Here is a 9,702-nt window from a genome sequence, read left to right on the forward strand (position 1 = left end):
TTTTTAAATTCAGGCTCTTTTTGGAAGCCAGCTTTCTGCAATTCAGCAGGAAAAACAATTTGCAAATAAAGGCAAGATTTAAGAATTCTCCCAAATTCTGCTCACTCTTACATTTTAAGACAATGAATTTTGGCTCTCTGTCCCTGTACACCGTTCCTTAGAAATAATTGCAATCCAATTTTTACACATATAATTAAATGTTACATTTATAATGTAACGTTATTTGTAAGTTGAAATTGTATTACGTTTATTTCTAAGAGCACAGGGAGAATATTTAACAAATTGAATGCAGTGGTAGATTGGCTGACATTAACAAATTGACTACCTGGAGCATACAGAGCAGAACGGCCTCCTCTGAGCCTTGCTTTTATGCTTCACATTTCTGGAACATGGTTTCTCACAGGAGCTTTGATAGAAAGATCCTCAACTGTTAAAATACGCTGATGGGTGGACGTATGGGAATACATCACTTGGTACCATCATCATTTGTAACCCTTGCACAACTGCTAGTGGCGCTGTCAATGTAATGCTCCAAAACTAGGAGTTACTAAGACTGTGTTTTAGTGATTGACAGCCCTGAAGATTCTGGCATTGTGCACGAAAAAGGAGAATCTGCCTTTCACCAGTTATATATTTTTTTGGGTGGAGGGGGGGAATTGTTGGCCAGCATACTAGTCTCCTGGCCAACAATCCCCTCAAATAAAACTGGTCATTCACTACATGGCTATTTGTGGGACTTTGCTGTGTGCAAATTGCCTTCCACATTCGACTGCACAATACAGTCACTACACTTTAATAATATATCCTATGAAGTGCTTTGAGGTGTTCTTTTGATGGGAAAGGCAGTACTGTATCTCAAATGCAAGGATTATTTTATCATTATTTTATTCTATCCCCTATTCAAGGGGCTGCGAGGATTTTGCTTTTTGGGAGCTTTTAATTTGAATGGTTATATCTTTCTTTTAATGCCTGGGACCCACCATGTTGCCCTCAAATGAGATCACGCCCAGGGTATGTTTGATGCCCATCAAGACAGCCAGGACATGAGCCTAGGGCTTCCCTTCAACTTGGCTCCACAACAACAACAACAAAATTACATTTGTATAGCACCTTTCACGTCGGGAGGACGTCCCATAGCACTGGAGAATCAGTGTTTCGGACCCGAGCTGGGGGTTGGGATCAGGGAGGGCAAGGGGCAGGGTGGAAAGGAGGGTGACCAAAGGCACAGTCGAAGAGGAGGATCTTGAGATGGGTCTTGAAGGAGGCAAGGGAAGGGGCGAGGCAGAGGGACTACGGGATGGAGTTCCCAAGTGTGGGTGCTGAGAGGCTGAAGGCCCGCCCACCAATGGTGGGGCGAACGAGGCAGGGGAAGTGAAGCAGGCCAGAGCCCACTGAGCGGAGGGAGCGAACAGGGTGATAGGGGGTCAGGAGATTGCAGAGGTAGGGGGAGTAAGGTTATGGAGGGCTTTGAAAGTGAGGACCAGGATTTTGAACTGTATCCTCTGTGATTTGGGAAGCCGGTGGAGTCAGGCGAGGGTGGGGGTGATAGATTGAGTGCATCTGGAGCAAAACCAGTTATTTCTAACGTGTCACTGTGCAACACAGCAGAGGGGCTTGGAAGTGTTATGTTAAAAAAAATGCTGCGTGAGCTTAAATGAACAGCAATTGGGCCGAAAGGGTAGAAATCCTGGAATCACAAACCTGTCAGAGGTTTGCCTTTTTTAATCTTGAGAATGCAGGATTTTGTTTTCCGTGTGGAACAGAATGAATTCATTAGAAACCGTACACCAGAGAATGTAACCACCTCCACCAGCTTTTCCTCTGGCTGTTTTATAATTACACATTAATTTTGTAATGCTACAGTTCTCCTCCCTCCCCTTTCCTGAGACGTGTCTCGCTGCTGTGCAGAGTAATGATGACTCTGCTCCTCCGGTTCCAGTGTAGCAGGCCGATGACAAACCTGATACATATTGATAAATGATAATCCACACTTCAAACCCTCATAAAACAGCTGTCGACTTCAAAAAGCTTCAATGCCATTGATAAATATCTTTGTATCGCGAGAGCGAGGCCTTTTTGCTGGCAAACCCTGTATTTGACTTCACTGCTAGAGCTGTCGGGAGAGCCAGACTTGCCCACCACGGGGCCCTTTTAGGAAAGAATCCTTTACTTTATAATTTGGATAAAAATGAAAGGAGAAGGGGGAAAGCAAAAATGGTTATCACTTTCTATTGAATATCACTCTGCTGGTTGAGTGATACGTGTTCTGTGAGCTGATGGCTTGTTCCTATTTTTAATCCATTTGGCCTTGATTCATCACACAACTGTACTCAATAGTGGGGCCTGTCACATGCCGGTGGCTATTGCTAGCGATCTTTTCATCATGTGTTTATCAAGGGAATTCCCACTGTGTTGAGAGGGTGAGGGGGAACAATAGGGAGATGTGTAATGATAATAATAATAATAATAATAATAATGATCCTTGCATTCGATATAGCGCCTTAACACTTCATTGAGATGTCTCAAAGCACTTGACAGAATATGCTGTAAAGTTACAGGTTTGTGGGACTTCACAAAATATACAGTCACTACACTTTACAGTATATTTTGTGAAGTGCTTTGAGATGTCTAGAAGACATGAAAAGAGCTATATCAAATGCAAGGATTAACTGTATATTTTGTGAGAGATATGCGACAGCCAATTCCCCAAACCAATGTCCCACAAACAGTCGCGGATTGAGTGACCAAATTATTATTATTACTTTAATGTGATATGATCAAATCAATCAAAAATATGGAGGTTAATATTTATCACTCCAAGAGGTGAGGGAGAGAAAAGAGTCACCTTAACACCAGTGATAACTATTGGATTCTTTTGATTACACTTTTGAACGATGTGATAATTATCACTGCTGTTAATAGCACATGACACCCTCCTTCTCGCAAAAACAACCTGTAACTCGGGTTAACACTCAGTGGGTGATACCACAATGGCACAATACTCCTACACTGCAGAAAATGAAGGGCCTGAAGTTAGAAGAATAATCCTTGCATTTGATATAGCGCTTTTCATGTCTTCTAGACGTCTCAAAGCGCTTCACAGAATATACTAGTAAAGTGTAGTGACTGTATATTTTGTGGGCAAAACGCGGCAACCAATTGTGCACAGCATTGTCCCACAAACAGTTGTGGATTGAGTGACCAAATTGTTATTGATTTTTTTCTTGAGGGATTATTATCAGGCGTGTGGAGTTAGGAAACTTGCCCAAGGTTTCACCCTGCCAGGAATCGAACCAGGGTCTCTCACTTGCGAGGTGAGTGCTCTAACCACTGAGCTATAGGACTCCTACATACTATTAAACCTTTCCCATGATGAACATCACGTGAGGATAGAGCTGGATGCACCAGAACAGTAAAAGTAGAGGATACGGGTTTAGTGTTGTGAATGTCAAATTCAGGATAGACACCAGGAAGTTTTTCTTTATTCACAGAGTAATTAACTACTGGGACAGGCTATTAGGAAGGATGGTTGGGGACTCATTTAAAAGGCAGCTTGATGCTGTAGTGGGAGGACGGTATGTTGAGTGTTTTGCAAAGATTAGATCAGATGGGCCTAACCAATCTTGCGATTTTCTCCCTAGGCTCGACTGTGGTGTTCACAATGAACTGCGTTCCATATCCCCATCATCTCTCAGCTTGATCAGCGCAAAATTCATCAAAATAAATCTTGTGGCAATAACGCCGCCAATCCCTGACACACTGAAATGACTGTCTTACACAGAAGTTATCATAACTCAAATTCGATGGAGGGAACAAGAGAAAGTGACACATGAACCAGAATCCTAAATCTATTATCTTGTGAAAAGTAAGAGAAACAACAGAACTGGTAGTTGTATTATTTTAATCTACAGAATGTGACATTTAATTAGATACTTCAGCACCCACATAACTTCTCATCCTCCAGGGCATCTGTGTAAAGTGATTTTTGGTGCCATGTTCAATTCAGCTGTCCCATTGATGTGAACTATTGTTTTTGTCTGAAATCCTGTAAACGTTAAAAATATGTAACTATCAGAAAATGATTATCAGAATGTTCTGGATAAGGAGAGAGAAATGAGAGCAGAGCACAATATTGAAGCACACGTCATGTCGAAAAGTGCTTTGTTCTGTCTGGCGTGTTATTTATCTGCTGCTGCATTAGTTAGCACAATTCACAGGGGCAAAATAATAATAATAATAATAATAGAACAATTCTTGCACTTTATATAGCCCATCATTTGATATAGCAAACATTACGCCACACGTCAGCAAATCTTGAAGTCTGCAAAGGTGCCCTTAGTATTCAATGAGAAGAAAAAGCTGAATATGAGGCAGTCAGGATTTCATCAACAACCACCAGGTTCAGCATGACAATTATAATAGAATAATCTTTGGATTGGATATAGTGCCTGTAACATTGAAATGGTTCAAAGCACTTTACATAGAATTGCTGTCAAGTGTAGTGACTGTGCATTGTGGGCGAACATAGCAGTCAATTTGCGCAGAGCAATGTCCCACGAAGATTCGTGAAGAGATGAACCAATTTATCTGAGGATTATAAGGCAGTACAAATGTCCTCTTTTTGAATAGTGTCATGAGATCTTTAGTGTTTACCTAAAGACGCAAAGAAAAATAAGTGTGTCAGAGATTGAAGGGAGAAAGATCGGAGACAGGGAATGAGACAAAGACAGAACTGGGAAAAAAGAGAAAAATAATGAGAGAGATTAGAATATATATAATTAAGTTTGAATATGATTTGGGTGTGTGTTTGGGCAATGGCAGCTTTTTTAACAGCATTTCTTTGTCAAAGGTCCATTTGTGTTTGCTAGCCTCCCTTGCCCCCATCCCTCCACCCCCAATAAAACAGTCTTTCCTCTAAACAATGGTGTCTTTGAGCTCTCGTGTGCAGAAGACAGTCAGCCAGACATCACCGACTCTTAGAAGCTGGCACAGCACTTCATAGTGCCTAGCAACACATATGAAACTAGTACAAGCTCTGTATCAAATTCTTACTGAAAGCTTTCCCCACATGCTCCAGGAGAAAGGAGGCTACAGAGAATCAGACAAACTGTCCTAAAACTGCCAGAAATATCATCGTTTGGGCTAAGGCATAGACTCAATTACTGAGACTGTCGAGGCTTTTTTTTTGATATTCATCCTTAGCTAAAGTGTAAATTTATACAGAATTGCTAGACGCTACAGGGAGAGAAACCTGTCCACTCACTAGTACATCTCATGCTGCACTTTTAATCCTGTGAGCATATAAGCTTAGCACACATGCACACTTACGGAAATGGCTGTTGGTATTTTGTTCCCATTAAAGAAATGGCTGCATGTTTGGATTGTTACATATCACATATACAGGTCTCACCGAAAGTTCTTGGGCACCCAATATAATACAAAATTACATTTGCATAGTCCCTTTCACGTCAGGAGGACATCCCAAGGCGCTGGGGATAGCAAAATATCAAAGGAACATGGGAGACAAATTCTAGTTTGATTTGCACCCACCAGGCTTGTACTATAGAGGATGCGACTCACTCACCCATTATCCACAGGCAGAGTCCAGTCCCATATGTATACAGAGAGGACACTCTACTTTTCTGCCTACACCCTTGACTCCAGGCCCAGTGCTGTTCTGATAGAAGTTCTGGATGAGCCTTACCTTTCTCCAACTTTATATTGACAGAACTAAGTCTAACAGCTTGGCTCCTGTCAGCACCTCCTCTGCTCAATCGCTGATCGTATTGATCTCCCAAGTTGCTCAAACATTCAAACCTTTCTTCCAGCCTCTAACTAAATCCGCCTTACTCCATCTCCAAAACATCTCCCATCTATTTCATGCATCCCAAAACTCTCATCCATGCTTTTGTCACCTCCAGACTCGAATTCTACAATGTCCTACTCTCTAGCCTGCCAGCTCCACCCACCAGTTTTCAGACTATCCAGAACTCAGCAGCACAGATCACCATTAAACTTAGAAACGGAGTACAGGTCACTTTTATCGGTGCTCTATAAAGTCTGGACAGGTCAGTATTATCGGTGCTGTATAAAGTCTGGACAGGTCAGTATTATCGGTGCTGTACAAAGTCTGGACAGGGTCAGTATTATCGGTGCTGTATAAAGTCTGGACAGGTCAGTATTATCGGTGCTGTATAAGGTCTGGACAGGTCAGTATTATCGGTGCTGTATAAGGTCTGGACAGGTGACTTCTTGCTGTTGTGTTGTGCTGTGGAACAGCTGCCATGTCTCTCCTGTGACATCATGAATGAGAGCAGGTCACTACACTACACTACACTGCACTGCACTGCCCACTCGTGATGTCAGAGCAGCAAAGGTACAAGCCCTCGGCCCAGAGATGTCTACCAACTGCGGTGCTCAGGCCTGGTGTAGAGGCATTAGAAGAAGCACAGATACCTTGCTGTCTTGTATTTAAGATTGTGGAGCGACTCAGCATAAGGTACTACCCCTTAGGTTTGTGGTTCCCTCCACAGTGGTCTCCTACCTATCTGTAAAGAAGCTGCAGTGATTGTTCTGTTATAACGGGTGATTCGCACTTGAAAGTTTGCTCTGGGCCAGTATAATAATAATCCTTGCCTTTGATAGAGCGCCTTCTCATATCATTGAGATTTTTCAATCGCTTCACAATTTTACTGAGTGTAGGGACTGTTTATTTTTTAGGCAATTATGGCAGCCAATTTGCACACAACAGTGTCTCACAAACCACCATGATGGGAATGACGAATTTTATCTGGGGCGTTGTTGATCTGGACCCCGGAGGAAATTCCCTTCTCTTTTTGAGTAGTGCCATAAGATTTTTATTGTCGGAACAGGTGAACAGGGCCTTGGTTTAATGTTGTGTCTGAAGGACGGCATCTTGGAATGTCATCCTCAACTATGAGGTCTGGTCCGAATGATGGGTGCCAGCATTTTGAGTCAGGTTTGGATGCAGTTGGAGAGGGAAATCTCAAAATGCATTTTAACAATATTCCTTAATTATTGTGAAGATATCAAATCCTGGATGAGAACTAACTTTCTTCAGTTGAAAATAAGACCGAGGCCCTCCTGATTGGCTTCCGTCAGCGCTTCCTCACCTCAGGCGCTGACAGCATCACCATCCATGGTTGCACACTCCACCTTACTGAGCCAGTCCAGAACCTTGGGGTCTTCTTTGACCCTCAACTTTCCTTTCTACCCAACATCTGCGCCATGACCCGCTCTGCCTTCCCCCACCCCTGCAACATTGCCCGGCTCCGCCACTGTCTCACACCGCAGGCCGCCGAAACCCTCATACACACCTTCATTACATCGAGGCTCGACTATGCAAACTCCCTGCTTGTCTGCCTCCCCAACTCCTCCCTCCACAGACTGCAAATCATCCAGAACTCTGCAGCCCGTGTCCTTTCCCGCACTAGGCTCCTCAACCTTATCACCCCCATCTTTGCCTATCTCCACTGGCTTCCCATCATACAGAGGATACAGTTCAAGATCCTGGTCCTCACCTTCAAAGCGCTTCATGGTCTTGCTCCCCCCTACCTCTCCAACCTCCTAACCCCCTACCACCCTGTTTGCTCCCTCCACTCAGCGGGCTCTGGCCTGCTTCACATCCCCTGCCTTGTTCACTACACTATCGGCAGGCGGACCTTCCACCACTCTGCCCCCACCCTCTGGAACTCCATCCCGCAGTCCCTCCGTCTGGCCCTCTCCCTTGCCACCTTCAAGACCCACCACAAGACCCTCCTCTTCGACCGTGCTTTCGATCTCCTCGCTTCCCCCCCTGCCCTCCACCCTCCCCCACGCCGACCCCCAGCTCAGGTCCACAACTCTATCTATCCAACGCCTTGAGGAGTCCTCCCAACGTGAAAGTCACTATATAAATGTAATTTTGTTGTTGTTGTTAATTAACGAATGGAATGATTTTAGGATTACTGCCATGCTAAAGTAATCTCTTTATGAATAAAAAGCTCCTAACCTATAACCATTCCCTTTGGAGGAAAATGGCAAATCCTTACATTTTCTCTGGATGGTTCTTCTGCTGCTCTTTGATCCATTAATAATAATCCTTGCTTTTGATGTAGCACCTTATCATGTTGTAAAGTCCCATAGCTTTCTGTGCATTTGTAGGCAAATGCAGCAGTCAATTTCAGCACTTCATGAATGATCAATTTTAACTGAGGGAGTATATTGGTCAGGACATTAGGAGAAACTCCCTTCATTTTTCAATGCTGTCAATGGGATCTTTCATGTTCCCCTGAACTGGCAGATGGGGACATTGGTTTTAACGCAGTGGTGGCAACAAAATAAATATTCTTGATTGAATATTTTATGATTTCTGCCATAAATCAAGAAATATTGAATCGAGAATAAACTGCAAACACACTAGCAATTAAATGCAGACTTACCCAGACTTGTCCAAATGTTGGGGTGGGAAGGGCGCCACTTCATGAAGGCCCCACCGGTGACTTCCAGCCTGTGGGCCACAGGTTGACCACCAATCGTTTAATGTCTCATTACTAAGGGCAGCACTGCTGGTATTGAGGCGCTCTCCCTGCCCTGCACTGCAGTGCCAACCTAGACCATGAGTTCAAATTCCCAACCTGGCGTTTGAAGTGTTCGCATGAGAATTTTAATTTAGATTGGTATCTTAATAGTTAATTTGGCTTAAGTTGTTTTGCTGAATTGTAATGTGCGTATGATTTCCATTCTTTAGGGGGACTGAAACATTATGGGCAAGTTGTTCTTGACATAAGAATAATGCACTGTTGGATTATATATTATTGCTAGGCTTTACCAGCAGGAAATATATATTTGGAATCACTTTAACACTGTAGATTGATGAAATTTTGTTAAATGATAATTATGCTGTTATATTGCTACCGTATATATTTTGTCTATAATGAAAAAAAACATTTGTGCTACTGAATCTTTTAAGTAAGGTTTTGCTGATGATTGTGCAACTTGTTTACTTGCTAGAAATTAATAGTGTCTGTCTTTTTTTATCTAATGTCCTTACTCCATCCTTCATTGTTATGTGCAAAACGAATGTGCAACAGGCTATAAAGAAGTGGTGGCTATATGTGATAATTAGGTGGCCTTGCAGAATGTTGAAATGAGATGAACATTGTTAGGTGAGGAGTAAAAAAGAAAACAGTATATGATAAAAATAATAATAATCCTTGCATTATTAGCGCCAAGTCAACAATTTGATTTAAGTTAAATACAACCAAATAAAATTAAAATATAGTGACTATTTGAGATGCACAATCTTCTGACTTAGAGGCAAGAATGCTACATACTCTGGTTTTACATAATATAATAATAATCCTTGCATTTGATATAGTGCCTTATCCATCGTTGAGACGTCTCAAAGTGTTTCACTAAATATACTGTAAAGTGAATTGACTGTATATTTTGTGGGTGAAACACGGCAGCCAAATACGCACAGCAGTGTCCCACAAACTTGTGGATGGAGTAACCAAATTATCATTATTTGCTTTATTTAGTTTTTTGAAGGATTACTCCCCGGAGAAGCAATCCACCAATTCACTAACAACCGGTTCCTACTTAAGGCTAGGAAACAGAGGCCCGTGGAGTAAGGAACCTTGCCTAAGGCTTTGCCCTGAAATCGAACCTGGGTCCTCTCGCTTGCAAGGCGAGTGTTCT

Source organism: Callorhinchus milii, unplaced genomic scaffold, assembly GCF_018977255.1.
Source record: "Callorhinchus milii isolate IMCB2004 unplaced genomic scaffold, IMCB_Cmil_1.0 Scaffold1, whole genome shotgun sequence".
NCBI lineage: Eukaryota > Metazoa > Chordata > Chondrichthyes > Chimaeriformes > Callorhinchidae > Callorhinchus > Callorhinchus milii.